The sequence below is a fragment of the Cavia porcellus genome, unplaced genomic scaffold (genome assembly GCF_034190915.1).
Source record: "Cavia porcellus strain 051 isolate PalLab524CR breed Dunkin Hartley unplaced genomic scaffold, mCavPor4.1 scaffold_1, whole genome shotgun sequence".
NCBI lineage: Eukaryota > Metazoa > Chordata > Mammalia > Rodentia > Caviidae > Cavia > Cavia porcellus.
In genome coordinates, this window is record NW_026947484.1 from 153,717,227 (window position 1) to 153,732,831 (window position 15,605).

The 15,605-nt window shown below is 37.3% G+C and overlaps 1 protein-coding gene across 9 annotated transcripts in view; it reads left to right on the forward strand.

Annotated features, from left to right (window-relative positions):
• The window catches only part of Zzz3 (zinc finger ZZ-type containing 3), a 102,844-nt gene that overhangs the window by 71,202 nt on the left and 16,037 nt on the right, over nucleotides 1-15,605 (forward strand). The gene's annotated exons all lie outside the window — the stretch shown is intronic.

Below are 15,605 nucleotides of genomic sequence, written 5' to 3' on the forward strand. Positions count from 1 at the left end.
TGAGGAAATGGTATCTACTATAAACAAAATGTGTATCTTATGAATTATTACATGATCATCTAGTTTTATAAGATTTTTAGATTTCCTGAAAGTTTCTCTTTATAGAAACAAAAATAGTAATATAAAGCATTAAGTAGATGTTACCATTATATGAAGGTCAGTGTGGAGTGACACTTATTGACATAAATTATGTCACTAAGGGAAGTAGTGTTTGTCAAGATCATGAAGATTTCCCCATTTTTTACCCAGATAGAAATAAAATGAAAACTTTGTATAAATCAGCATTTTGATTCAGTTCATCCAGACTAACAGTTTGAGGGGGGAAAAATGGCAAAATTGAGTATTATATTGGTTGTCAAATTTTCATTAGTGTCAAAAACAATATTTTCAAAATTTTTGTAAATTTTAACATTCTGACTTTATAATGTGAAACTATAAGAGACTAAAAATGTAAATAATTCGTTCTCTCAGAATCTTAGTTTGTATTTTATTTAGCTCTTTATAAGTTTATTTCATTTAGCTGGTATGTTTCATAAGGCTCTATATAATTTCATAAATATTCATATTATATAGAGGATTGTACTGCTGTTCAATAATTTTGTTTTTAGAAGTATTTTGTCATCAAAAATATGATACTAGAAATACCATTTTAGGTTGGAGATACTTTACTTTTTGGAGGTCCTGTGGCTTGAACTCAGCACTTTTGCCCCTGAGATGTATCCCTGAATGCCTACTCACTCACTCGCTCCTTCACTCACTCGTTCATTCGTATTCCGAGGCAGGCTTCTAGTTGCTGTGCTTGAACTGGGCTTGAATTTGGCATTCTGCTTCCACAGTGCTGGAATTCCAGGCGTGGGACACCATACCTGGCTGGAGAATCTGTTTGCAACAATAGTGCATAGATTTTAGTTGGTAAAATTTACATTAACCTGTTAAAAATGTAGTGGGCCTTCCTCAGGTTGATTTGGAAGATTTGGGATACGGCATAGGTGCCTGGATTTTTAACTTTGCATCTTGGGGTATGTGTCCAGGTAGACCTTAGAACACTTTGAGGAACTGCCCTTAGAAACTTTTTCTTTAGCTTTTGAGAAATTCTCATGACCTCACATTTTGTGGAAGAGAAATAACATTTTTATTTAGCTTGCAGAGCGATGTTACTGAGGAGAGAGCACAGCAGAGATAAGTCCTTTCAGCTTTCTGCGGAACTGCACACAGTAAAAGTGTATATGAATTTCTACACATTTTGTAATGATTAATTTGAAAGTAGCCATTGTTTTTATAAATACAATTTTTATAGTGTCTTAATAGCTTACCAGAAACTTGAGTTGTTGAGGTCTTGAAATAAGAGGAAGCTCTGATGTTAATGTTACTATTTTTTCATTGTTTCATCTAATAATTTTTATGCTCAGGAGTCCTAGGTGTGACTGATTTCAAACTGCCTCTTAAGATAGTGAAAAACTTGTAGTACCCTATGAATCATGGTTACAGATGATGTAATGGTATTCTTCAGAACTGTATCCACTTTGACTTATGGAGTGTTCTTAAGTACAAGTCCTCAGGTGTGGTGACATTCGTTTGTGTCCCTGGCCACTGCAAAGAACAGAGACTGAAGCGGCAGGGCTCTGGAGCCCAGGAACCCAAGACCAGCCAGCATAACAGTGGGCTCCTGCTTAGGCCACCAGCAGCGTTAGTTAAGCTTCCACGTAGTTCAGTACTAGAGTATCTTTGGTTAAAGCTAGTACTTTAGTACTATACTCTTTAATCATTCAACAAATACTGCATTGTATGATACTGTTGCTTTTCTCTAAATAGATGGAACAACTGATTGCTGATAAAAAAGAACATACACAGTTCTTTATTTCCCTAACAGCTCTGCCTTTTCCTGTTTTTGCTGTTACCTGACCTTGCTTCTTTTACTTACTTGGCTTAGATTCCTGATTTTCAAGTACATAGCTTTTTTTTTTTTTTTTTTAATTTTATTTTAAAGAGGATAAAATTAGAACAAAACAATCGTATGGAAACAGTGTAAGAGACACAGATTTCAAAGCACGACAACTGGAGATCTTCATTATCTATCACACTGAGTCTTGTTTTCTTCTAAATAGCCGTCCGTATCTTCGCATACAATGAATTCATACAAAACAAAATAGTATAAAATTGATCAGAACAGGATGATGAAGATATTTTAGGTCTTCAAGACCAGACAATAGGGAAGTCAACAATGGCCGTACTATGTCTCGTTCTCTTCAAAACAGCTGTCCATACCTTCATGTATGATGAAATTAAACAAAACTAAACAGGCTAAAATCACTGAACAAAGAATAATACATGGACTTCACATCATGACGCAACGGAATCAATACTGGGTACCTTAGTGTCTCTTTTTCTAAAGTAGCTGTTCATTTAATTGTGCATTGTAATTCTCATAAACTTTAGAAGTTCTAGGCACGCATGAGTCTCAAATGTATACCTGTTCTTTCTGTATTAGAAGAAAAAACAAAACAAGATAAAATAAATTTCTAGAAAAACGTGAAACAATAGCAAAGAGCCCAGAACACCGACAATGTAGGTCTTCAAAACAAGGTGGTATGAGCGTAACTAGGGTTGTTATTTTACATAATGATCTTCAAGAGTTCCTCAGATCACCAGACAATAATATAGAGTTGGTAACACAATCATCTTAGCTATCCTGAGTGTTTATATAATTTTAGGTATTTTTTCATTTTCCTTGAGATATTTTTCTTCTTTAAGCAGATTTTTGTCCTTTCACTGTGTTTACATAGCTTTCTTACCAGCGTTTTCTCTCCCCTCCCCCACTGCCTTAGCCTTTTGTTCTGTTGAAGAAAGGTCGCAGCCTCCTGCATATTTGTACCACTGTAAACAGAGTTTTCAGTTACTGTTGGTGGCCTCTTGTTCCCTTCATGTTCCCTAGTTAGCTTTGTCGTCTTGTCTGTGTAAAATCTTTTAACTCTGATTGAGCCATCAGCTTCTCACTCTGCAGCTGAGCCAGCTTTCTACTTCATAGAGAAAATTAAAGGCAGTAGAGCTGAACTTCCCCAACCAATATCCTGCATAAAACCTGCCTGCATTATTTACTTGCATGGGTACCCACCATTTGTAAGAGTACATAATACTCTGTAGATTGTGAGTCTGGGAGTCAGAGAGGCTTAGTTGGCTTCCATCCTGAACTTGAAACGTTAGTTTTGTCTCATCTTTATTTTTGTTTATTTATTTATTTGGATTTATTTATTTATTTACTGAAACAGTTTCACTGTGCAGTGTAGGCTGGCCTTGAACTCACTATGCATCCTAGCCTGACCTCAAACTCTGAGGCAGTTCTGCCTCAGCATCCTTAGTACTAGGATTACATGTGCCACCATGCCCAACATTTCCTCGTCTTTAAAAAGGGAATAATAATTATAGAACTGCAGGTGGCTGTGAAGGGCTTATCAAAATATGTTAAAGAGCACTAAACTTGGCCTGAAAAATGAAAATGATAACCCCTTTAAACAGGTCTCTTCCTACTGGGGGCCAGGCATCTATCATAAATTGGCTCTTACGCTTCTTTTAGGTCCTTAGCTGATTTGTATTTAGCCTTTCTAGTGGCTCCTTTCCTGTTGGCCGTTAAACATACTAGAATCTTTCCTGATCTAAACCTCATTTCATACACCATATACTTTTGCAATGACTGTTGTACTTACTTTCTCCTCCTCACAGCTAAGTTTCTTGAATAGATCGATCCTGCTTTGTATTACCGCCCTGTTCATCTTTCACTTACTCCTACACCAGTAAAATCTAGCTTCAACCCCTGTCACTGCACAGAAGCCACTTACTGACAGCTTTTTTGCATGATGTCTTGAGGCTGCATCTCACTGCTTTGTCTTAGGCTCTTCACTGACATTTGATTCTGGAGGTTGCCCCCTTCTTCTGGGCCCCTTTTCAGTTTCTGGGATACTCTTGTTTCATCACCAGACCTGCAGGGTGGATATCATAAATCTCAGATTCATCCTCTTGCCTCTTGCCAGCTTGGGCCACTCCCCTAATACATAGCGCATCTTACCCTCTTCTATTACAGTGGCTCATTAATTGGTCTTCTAGTCTTACTGTAGTCTAATCCATCTGCCTGTTATGACATGAATGATATTTGTAAAATATAAAAAAGTTGTTTTCCAATTTAAAACTTCTGTAAATCAGCTCCAGTGTTGTCTTCCTTAGTCTGTGCAGTTGATCTCTGTTTTCCTCTGGAGCCTTAGTCTGTCTCCACGCCCACTCATGCCAGGTGTTTTCCTGGCCTTAAGTGCAGAGCTTCATGTGGAAGCCTTGTGCATCTTGTCCCTTCTCTTTGGAACACCCTGGAACTCTCTTCCTTTTCCGGGCTTATTCTTCATCTTCTGTCTGATCTCTGGTGAGCTTCCTTTAGGAGACTTTCTGACTCTTGAAGATACTACTTGTTTGTGCCTTCCTATATTAAGTGGTTCTCTCTACAGAATTGAACAACCTTATAATTGTCTGTCTCCTTTGATTGATACCTTTGTTAAGAGAAGGCCCTTGTCTGTGATGCAACAGAGTGTTCCCGATGTTTAATTGTACCTCACTAGCCTAATAGGTATATTATTAATGGATACAAAAGTGAAATCTTGGTAGTTTCTCCATTTGGAAATAAGAGAAATGATATCAAAATCGTACTTTGGCATCAGAACATAGAAATAAACATGTAGCTTATTTAAGCCTAAACCAGACCAAGTAGCTAATTTTTCTTGATCATTTAAGTGAAATAAAAGAGATAAAGCAAGAAAAATACAGCTAAAGTATCATACTTGAATTTAGAGTCTTTCAGGGACATATTGTGGACTCCAATATATAGCTTGTGCAAACCAGCTTCTTACTGCTGTGATACTAAGGTAGGTTCAGAAAAACCTAGTAATTTTTATAATAAAAGATATTGGAAGTGTAGCTGTACTTTCAGGACTAATGATGAAACCAGTAACAACAAAAACAAGCCCCATAAACCCCTTTGAAACACATTGTAAATCTACTTTCAGTGTACTATTATATTTCCTGCTGTTCTTTTTTGTTTTTGTATCCTCTTGTTGGATTGACATACGTGTTTGTAGGTAAACCAGACCAAGAAGGATTAATAATGACTGTGGGGTGTGTACATGTGCGTGTGCACGCATGTGTGTGCACAGGATCAAATCCAGCCCTTACATATGATAGCCAAGTGCTCTACCATTGTGCTATGCTGCTAGCCCTAAAAAGGCTAATTTTATTCCTGTCTTTGTTGTGTTTAAAAGGCAGGAAATTAGGATTTTATGTTTGTATTGTTTCCGAGGTTTAGGTATAAACTAACTGTCCCATTAGATATGATCTAAGTTTAGTATTAAACATAAATTGAAATGTGCATATATATACTGGATTATTGGAAGAGTGCTATATGGGAATATTCTACCAGTATTTAAATTTCCAAGTTTTGGTTATATCATTTATAAAGAGGTTGTATGCTTCAAAAGGTTTTTGATAAAATATGATTACATATATAAACATATATACTTAAGTATTTGTGAAATGGTAGAAATCAGATATAACTGCACAAGGGCAAAATTATGGAACGAGATAGATAACAAGAGTTTTGTTTTTATTTTGCTTTGTGATTTAAAGATTTTAGATAAATCTAGTCCTTACCATGTATTTGTGTGCCTATGTTCTACTTTTGCTGTTCCTTTAATGTTTTAAGATGAGTGCAGTTATAAGGCTGAGGCAGGAACAAAAAAGATACAAAGATTTTAAAAACCACTGTGCTACAAATGCATCTGAAGGGTGTGAGAACTACCACAGTCCATCCTTCCTGTCTCCCCGGCCTTCGCTTTGGAGCACATTGGGGCTCACGGTGGCTGTGGTAGGTGAATGGTACCTTAATGGCAGTGCTGCTCTGACGCACAGGAGTTGAAAGAGTAGACGTGTGCTACTTAATAGCTTACGTTTTATAACTGTCCTCAGTCTAGAGATTAAACTTATTTGGCAAAGGTTGTCTCTTAAGCAGAACTCAGATGGTATCTAAAAGTGTATTTTGAATAAATGTCCATATTAAGCGTAGACTGCAGCTGAGAATTATTTATAAGGAGTGCGTTTTAGAGCCATTAGAATGATTGCTGTGTGGTAACATTTACACAGAAGTAAGTGGTTGTAAATTTAGTGACATACAATTTTAATTTAACTTATTAGATGCACTCTTTTTTTTTGGTCTTTTTGAGACAGGGTCTCACTGTGCAGTTCAGGTTGACCTTGAGCTCACTTTGTAGCCTAGCCTGGTTGCGAATTCACAACAATCCTCCTGCCTCAGCCTCCCGAGTGCTGGGATTACAGGCGTGAGCCACCACGCCCAGCTACTAGATGGACTCTTAAATTGTTATTTCAACTGATGGAATCTCACATATAAACCTCAGCTAAACACTTTTCTCGTACTATTGCAAGGTAAAGCAATAGTAACTACAAAGAAGTTTGAAAAATTTGTATTTACCTATTTTAAAAACTTTTAAACAACAGTTTCAGATTTACAAAAGAGTATAGAACATATTGTAGAGACTTCCCATATATATTCTATGCAGTTTCCCATTAGTATCTTATATTAGTACAGTACCTCTTCTTTTTTTTTTTTTTTTTTTTGTCTTTTTCCTTTTTATCGGTACCGGGGATCGAACTCACGACTGCCTGCTTTACAAGGCAGGCACTTATGCCACTGAGCTAAATCCCCAGCCCCAGTACAGTACCTCTTTTATGATTAATAAACCAGTCAGTATTACAACATTATTGTCGGGGCTGGGGATTTAGCTTTCCACTCTAGCGGCCAACCTGGCTGGCCAATTCCCATGTGTCTTATGCAGACAGCAGCATCAGAACTGCTAACCCCTGTATCTCTATGCGAAACACCACGTGAACTAGAATGCAGTATGTACGTGCAGGTCCTCTTACCTTTAGTTTTATGAATGCCATGCATTTCCAAAATTACATAGATCCTGTCCTCCTACCCCTACCTCATTATTGAGACTGATATATTTGTGGCTTAGATTCTTTTGTTCCAGAATTCTGTGAACTACCAAATGACTTTTCAAAAAATTATAAAATGCTGTTGTGGTGCATCCCTGTAATCCCAACATTTGAGAAGCTGTGAGTTCAAGGCCAGCCTGGGCTACAAAGTGAGTTTAAAACCTGTCTCCAAAAACCCCAAAATAAATACATAAATGAATGTGTAAATATTCATTAAGGTACATTCTTTATGATTAACAGGGTTTATGGTTTTGACAAATGCAGATTGTTGTATATCTATTATAATGTCATAGTATAATTTCTCTCATCTAAAAAGTTTCCTTTGCTTCATGTATTAAACTCTTCACTTTTCCTACTGAAAAATTTGCTGTTTACCTTTTATTGTCTTTGTAGTTTTGCCTCTTACTAATTGTCATATAAGTAGAATCTTACAGTGTGTCTAGCATTTAGACTGAAGAAATTTGTTTTTAAAATATTATCCTCTAGTATCTTTAGAAACTGTCCTAGAATAACTTTGCTGGAAACAGACTTCCTTTTAATACACAAATTCTGTATAGTATCCATTGGGCATCATTCTGAATCTATTTGACTGTCAAATCCTGGAGAGCTCACTGATTTATGAAATGGATTATGCCATTATACATTTTAATTTAACAGTAAGTCTTTGTTGTTGAGTCTCAGGTTTTTCCTTAGAACTTGTGCTCAGGAATGAGCATTTGACTTTGGGATGGCATGAAATAGATCTATTCCCCTTTCTATATGACAGGCTTTCAGATCTTGAAGAGAGGCTTTTTTACCAACTAAGCTCCTTTAAATTTTCTGCTTTTCAGAACCCTACCTAGTAACAACTTCAGGACTAAATAGGGTGCTCAGAATGTAATCTGATCTAACTTCAGCTACATAGGTTTTTATTTTTTTGGTACCGGGGATCAAACTCAATGACTGCATGCTTGTAAGGCAGGCGCTTATGCCGCTGAACTAAATCCCCAGCCCTGCATAGGTTTTTATGTGGTTTCCAATGCCATTTTCATGCCTCTCAAGCATTATTAACTGCACAAATGCACATGTATGCTTGGATCATTATCGTTCAAAACTTGTATTTGTTTCTCTTTCTATTAGAATGCTACTTGATCTAGGAAGTGCTTCAGAGTAATCTGTGCAGTTTGTTAAAAACATGAATGCAGTTGGGTGGGGTGGCACATACCTGTAATCCTACCACTCTGAGGCTGAGGTAGGATCATTTGAGAGTGCAAGGCCAGCTTGAAATGCATAGCAAAACCCTGTCTCAAAAAGACCCCCTGCCCCTCAGAAAAAGCCAGTCAGGTGCAGTGGCCCATGTGTGTGTTAAAAAAAAAAAAAAAAAGTATGAATGCCATTTTTTTTGTTGTTGTTTCTCTGCATTGGAAAGAAATAGAGACTCAGGCAGTATTTTGTAGAAGACAGAGCTTGTGAAGTTAATTGCTTTGATTGTGACCACATCTTGTCAGAACAGGGCTGGAATGCAGTATCTTTGATCTCATCATGTTTATAGCTTGCCACTTTTCATTCCATATTTTGATTTTGTAGCCTTAGCTTGCCCTTGAACTGTATTTTCTCTGTATTCCCTTCTCAACCTGTACTACACTTAACTGCCATTCCTTTCTGTTTTGACCCACTCTGTTTCACCTGTAGTATCTTAGCCTCATTTTACCTTTGCTGTCAAAAATCCCACATATTTTTCTGGATTCATCGTCAATCTCCTTCTTCACTTATGAATCTTGGGTCTTTTAAAACACCTCCTTTTCTGAGGGTAGTTAAGTAAGTGGGTGTACTTTTAGCTTTGAAAAGAGCTGTTATTAATCCTAGGCCTGAGGTATGGTTCTGCTTGCAGAGAACAAAGACTAACTGCTGTTTCTGTGCATGTGATATAAATTGGAATTTACTTAAACTCAGGAAGAATGTATGATAATGAGTGACCAGATTGGAGTACATTGTAATCCTAGAATGTTTCCCTTAGAAAAAAAGGTTTTGCAGGGGCTGGGGATTTAGCTCAGCGGCATAAGCGCCTGCCTTGTAAAGCAGGCAGTCGTGAGTTCGATCCCTGGTACCGATAAAAAGGAAAAAGACAAAAAAAAAAAAAAAAAAAAAAAAGGGTTTTGTGATCACAGATCAGCTTCATTCTTCTCATTTTATTTTTTGATTTTTTTTTTTTCATTCTCATTTTAAAGTTGAAAAACCTGAGGTCTAATATTTAATGTCTTTAATAAGGTTCTACTGTTAGATGCTTATTGAGCTGGGATTTAAACTAGAATTCTTAAAGCAATTTTAAGTGTTTTAAAAGTATTAAAATGATCTCTTTCTTCCTAGAAAATGTTTTGTCCTTTTCAAAAAAGTTTGTGCAGTATCATAGAGTGACTAATTATTTACATATTGTTAGAGTAATTACAAAATTAAATAACTGTAACTACTTAACCACTAACCAGGATAAGAAATAAACTTGACACTATTCCAGAAACTCCCTATAAATAGTTTCGCAGTTAAATCTCAGCCTTTTTCTTTTGAAAAAATCATTCTTTTCCTGTTTTGAAATGTTAAACACCTATATGGCTGTCTCAAACAATAAAGCTTAGTTTTTCGTACTTTTGGACCCTATTCCTTGTACTCTTTTATGATCCACTATGTTTGTGATTTTCATCTGTATCGGCATGAGTATAATTTATCAGTTTAGCCATTTGCATTAGATGGATGTTGGGTTATTCTTGTTCTGGGGTTATTGTGAATAAAGCTGCTCCAAACAGATGACGCCTATGGCCTGTTTGCAAGGGTCTCTTGATGTCTGGGGTGGCTGGGTCTAGGATATGCACATCTTCAGCTGCCATCATTTCAGACAGAGAGATTCTAGTCGATGCTGAGCTATTTATTTCCTGGTCGCCTTTGCCTCTACGCTACCGCTACCCGTAGGAGCCATTGAGGATCTCAGCCCAGCGCAGGGTCTCTGCCCCTTTGAGGCTCTGGCTCCCAAGGGTGACCTTGTGTTGTCAGAAGCACCACTTAGCCTCTCTGTCGCCTCTTCTGGATAATAGTCCTAGAAAATAAGTTGCTCAAGGGCAAAAGTACCCCAAAATGTGATGTCTTATTGTCTCTTGCATCTTGGGCTTGCAGTACCTTCCAATTTTCTTAGCTCTTTGATGCCTTTAAGAGTTTTTAAAATACTTTTTTCTTGCTTTTTAGTGTTTATCTTCAGTGAAGAGTTTGTCCTGAATTTTCCTAGTCTGTTTTCTGGAAGTAGAAATGTACCCTTGCTAACTTTTTATTATATTGTTAACTTTTTTATTTGCTTCTTTTTGAAAGCTACATGCTTAGTTTTTGTAGTTTCCTATAGCCTGCAGATATTTTCCTGCTCATATTTTATTGTGTCTTGCTTTCTTATGTACAGAATTTTTAAATATGAGATGTTTGTTTTCTTTTGAAAATTTGAGGTGTCTTTGAGGCCTAGGGTGAAGATGCATTCCTTTGGGAAGAGCTATATTTGTACCCATGGTTACTTTGGTGAAGTTTAAGGTTGGAGGGGCTGTGTACCAGCCATACACTGTGGTCATGCTTCAGGTTTTTGGGACCACCTAGGTAATATGATTCTGCACTTCCCATAAAAATTTCTGTATTTGATGGACCGTATAGGAAGTGTGTCATCATATAGCTCAAAAGACAAAAGGATTATATTATATAGCCTCTATTTCACCAAACAGATAATTTCTTAAATTGTGTTCTGCTTACATGAAAATAATTCATGAACTCATGTGTGTACCCCATGAGCTCAGCATTTTGTTGAGATATCACATACTTCCTTGAATTTATTTAAATGGAGGTACTCCCTGAACCTCAAATGTTTTAAAATGGTAAACTGCTAGATTGGCTAGAATTGGATATTTTAAAACTTTATTATTAAGAACTACTTTAGGTAGTTTTGTCTGTGGAAAATGAAATCCAGCTTACGTACAGTGCTTTCTGCTCATCTGTGTGTACACACAGAAAACATTAGTTAAGTATCTAATCATTTTTCTATACCCCTTTCTTGCTTTTTTTCTTTCTTTACTTTTTTGGTACCGGGGATCAAACTCATGATCTCACACTTGCCAGGAAGCCACTTATGACACTGAATTAAATCCCCGGCTTTTCTATACCCCTTTCTTACAACATAAACAAATGCATTTGATTCTTGTCTCCTTACTTGTTTGGATGTTTTCATTGTGTTTAATCAAACTGAATATTCATAGCATAATCAGGCTATTCTTTTCTACTAGCAAAGTATAATGAAACATTTCTTCATTCCTGAGTTTTTATGTGGGAAAGTATAAAAATTCAGAGAAGTTAAAAAAAAGTAAGGTAAATGTCTGTGTATCTTGCAGCTGAGCTCATCATCTTAACATTCGTCCTCTTTTTTTCCCTATCCTCCTTTTCATCTGTTACGTTACACTTTTAAAAAAAATTGCTGAGCCATTTAGAAGTAGATTGTAGGGGCTGGGAATGTAGCCCAGTGGTAAAGTTCTTGCCTTGCAGGGCACAAGACTGAGTAGGGACAGACCCACCCTTCCCCCCAAAATAAAAAAGAGGTTGTACTAGGGATCCATCCCAGGGCCTTGTGCTTCTGAGGCAAGTGTTCTGCCAGTGAGCTACTTCCCCAGCCTTTCACCCTCATCACGCTTAGACTTCAGTGTGTAAAAACAAGAACATTGCCTTGTGCAGCCTTAGATACCAGTATCACACCCCCACAACTTAATGTTCATACAATAGAACAGTTTCCACAGCCTCTATTTTTAAAGTTTATCCTGAGAAGTGTCTTTATAACTGTTTCCTTCCCACCTGAGGGATCTCATTCAAATTATACATGCCTGTTATGTCTATCTGTGTTCTTTATACAGACTCTAGAGCAAGGCTTGGTGAACTTGTTATAAAAGGTAAATGTTTTAGGCTGCATAGTAAATATTGCATCTACTCTACTGTTATGTAAACAAATGAGTGTAGCTATGTTCCTGTAAAACTGCTTATAAAAGCCATAGATTGTAGACTCCTAGAATAAAGCCCCCCCTTCAGGTCTTTAATGATACTATTTAATGACTATTTTGAGAAATTAGTTCAAACTTTGTGGCAGAGTGTCTCCAATCTAAATTTTGAAAACTGTTTCTTCATGAGTTTTTTAAGATTGCAAGTGCCTCTGTGAGGTTTTGTGTATGTGTATGTGTGATGCTGGGAGATCAAACCTTGGGTCTTCTGCATGCTAGGCAAGCACTTACTATTGAGCTCTACCCCAGTGATAGGTAATCTTAATTATTTCCTCAGTAAAGAGGGAAATCTGGTCTTCTGAAAAAGATTATGGTTTTCTTGAAAATAAAATTTTTCTTTCCTTGCTCCTTTCCTTCTGTATTGATTACTGTGTATGTAACGTTACTACCTAGAAATTGGACAGTAGAGTTAATTTCCAGATTGCTAATTCCTTGATATTCTCTTTCAGACATCAAGACTTTTACCTATATACTCTTTTATATAAATATTTTTAAATTCACAGATGTGAATAAAGAATTCAAGAGGACTTGGATACTGAAAGGTAGTGAAAATAACTTAGATACAGATTTGAAGACATTTGTATTTTATTTTAGCAAAATACAATTCTATAGTATAAAAACTAGCATTATCTTTTTTTATTTTGAAGACCTAAAACAAAAGCAAAATTAATTTTTTGCCTACAGATAAGCTCACTATTCTTAGCATTATGTAAGATTCAGCTTTAGAAAGAAACCAGTTTTATAGATTTAATTCAAAGCTGTCCTTACAGTGCTGCTGTAAGTATGCTTGGATCCTTGCAAAAAACATGTGTAATTTTAAAATTTCTGTTCCTTTATTTGGTTCAATGAGGGGCAAAAGTGACAGTGTAGCATGTTTTAATGGCATTAAAAACTAGGATTTTTAATGTTTTAAAATTCCTTTTAAATTCTGGATGAACATCTGTGGTGATTTGGTACTGTCTTATTTGCCATTTGTTGGTTTTGACTGAGATAAGATTTTCTTAGTTTTGAACCTTTATCAGTTTGATACTTCATACCCTATAAAATAAGTTTTTTTTCATTTGTTTTGCTAAATATTATAAATGTCATTTAATGATTCCTTTGAACCATCACAGCTCTACTCTATAATCTTGGCAAGTTAATTTATCTGCTTTTTGATTTCCTTATCTTTAGAATGTACTCAGCGAATGTTAGACACTGTTACTAGTTCTTATTACACAGTTATCTTGTCCGCTCGTTAACGATTTTCTTTTTGTGAAAGTTGAGCTAAATTCATAGGCAGGTGTGATCTGACCACAAATGGTCATTGCCCCTATTAGTTTCGACTAAAGTTAAAAGTTTTTAAAAAATTAATTCTGCACATACAGAAAAGTAGATGGTCTAGTACGACGGCCCCCCATCCGCAAGGCAGTGAGGTGGCCGCCTCTGCTCTTCTTGGCTGATGCCACATCTCAGCTCCATGACTGTTTTGTCTTGATAATGATGAAAGATTTTAGGATAGTGCCTTGTTTTCTTAGCAAATAACCATTGAATTAATGAACAACTGAATCCTATGGATTCTTGCCTGGATTGGCATCTGTAGTTTGCTTCTGAAAGTGGATTGGGTGGGCGGCCAGGGCTAAAAATTGATTTTCTATCGTGTTTTGTTTTGTTTTGTTTTTTTTTTTAAGAAGACCTTCCAGTTTTTTGTAATTCATTCCTTATGTGCACAGGGTTGTCTATGGTAATCTTAAACTGGTAAAATCTCTTGAGTATTCTGGGAAATAATTCAGATTACCTGAGCGAGAAGAGTTGAGTTTAATATTTTCCTGCAGTCTTCATTATTCCAGGCTTTCCTAGGGTTTATCCTTGCCCCTCCAGTCTGATAGTCATTTTGTCTGAACTTTTAAAATGGAGTTGGAGCTGAAGAGTCACACTTTCTTTGTCATCTTTGATGCAGTTACTTGTTAAAGTCAGATTTATAATAATTATCTGAACAGAAAAATTGCTAGTTTATTAGCCTCAGGTACAGTACAGGCTTCCCTTCCCAGTGTCTGCTCTGAACACGCAGAGGACCACTGCCTTTATAACTGACCATAGCACTTTAAACCTCAGCTCATTTTGTTTTATATTGCTCTTCTTTGCTTCACTGATTGTTAATGGCCTGCAGAAGTTTGAGGAAACTTAACACATCCAGATTATTTTAAGTGATGCTGAAGAGTAGCTCCTCCCTAAACACTGTGGCAGGTTTGCTTCTGCACAGCTTGAGTAGGTGTGGAAGTGACAGCAGTTGGCGTGGTACAGGGCTCACAGTGTCCTCAGGTCAGCGAGGGAGGCAGGCAGTGGAGTGTACAGTCGGTCTGATTGCCCTGTCTGGTCGTCTTCCTACCCTTCGAGGCAGAGGAGGTCAGTGAAGGGAAGTGTAAACTGTGATTTGGCTAGCAGGGATGTTGGGTGGCTCTGCCTTCCTCACAGAATCCCAGCTTGTACAAGAAGTCTGTTTTGAGAGGAGTCCTGCCTTTCATTTTTGGCGGTTTTGCCTTATTAGTGACTTTCATGGAGCTTAGCTAGCACAGGCTTGAGTGCAAGATGTTTAAAGCTGGGGAATGAGGAGAGCACCGACTGCCACTGACTGCAGAGCTGAGCCTCAGGTTGCATTGCTTGACTTGTTGTTTCTGCCGGATTCAGTATATTTTTGACTATGTGAAATGGGAAACCCAAGTCCTTTAATTTGTTCATCAAAAGCGTCAAGCATCCGTAGGCTGGGACTTGCACTTCCCACCAGCTGAGTGAAACAGTAGACAGAACAGATGTGCTGGGCTTGTGGGGTCCCGGGCTAGTAGCACACAGCCTATTTGAAGGTGTTCTGGAAACTGCTTCCACTGTGCCTTCAGGACTTGACCATTTGTTTTAAGGGGAACTTGGGTGACTTTTTCTTGACTGTTTTTGCAAAATGCAAACAAGCATTCAGGGCTCTTGGAATACAGCGTTTCTATATGTCTGCTCACCTGTGAAATTAGACATTTGCCACAGGGCAGTGTGAAGGGGGTGGCATGAGGGAAGATGAGTCAGTCAGCAGGTACTGTTGGTGCCGTGAGATTACAGGGTAGTGACCGGTAATCTACTTGTGAGGTTAAAACTACGTTAGCTGGACTAAAATGGGCCCTTTCGGGAAAGGAAGCAAAAGTATCTTTATAGCTTCTGTAAATGCTTCAGAATTGAGGATCTGTTTTTACCTTAAATGCTAAGGGAAAAGAGCAGGCTTGATAGAGAAGTGAATCTTTTACATAGGAGGTGTATAGCAGAGCAGATGGGAACCCTGCGACCTAAGGTCTCCTCTGACTTGTGCCTGCAGATGTAGGTAGGAAAAGTGCCTAAAGTCCCTTACTCCAGCAAAGTGTAACATCATCTGGATTGGATGACCCCTCCTAGATAAAATTTTGTGATTTTTGTTTTTTTAATTTTAATAATTTCTTTAATGACTTTGTTGGGAAAGCCAAATGCTTTCCTATTTTCCTATATTTCCTATACTTATTCAAGGTT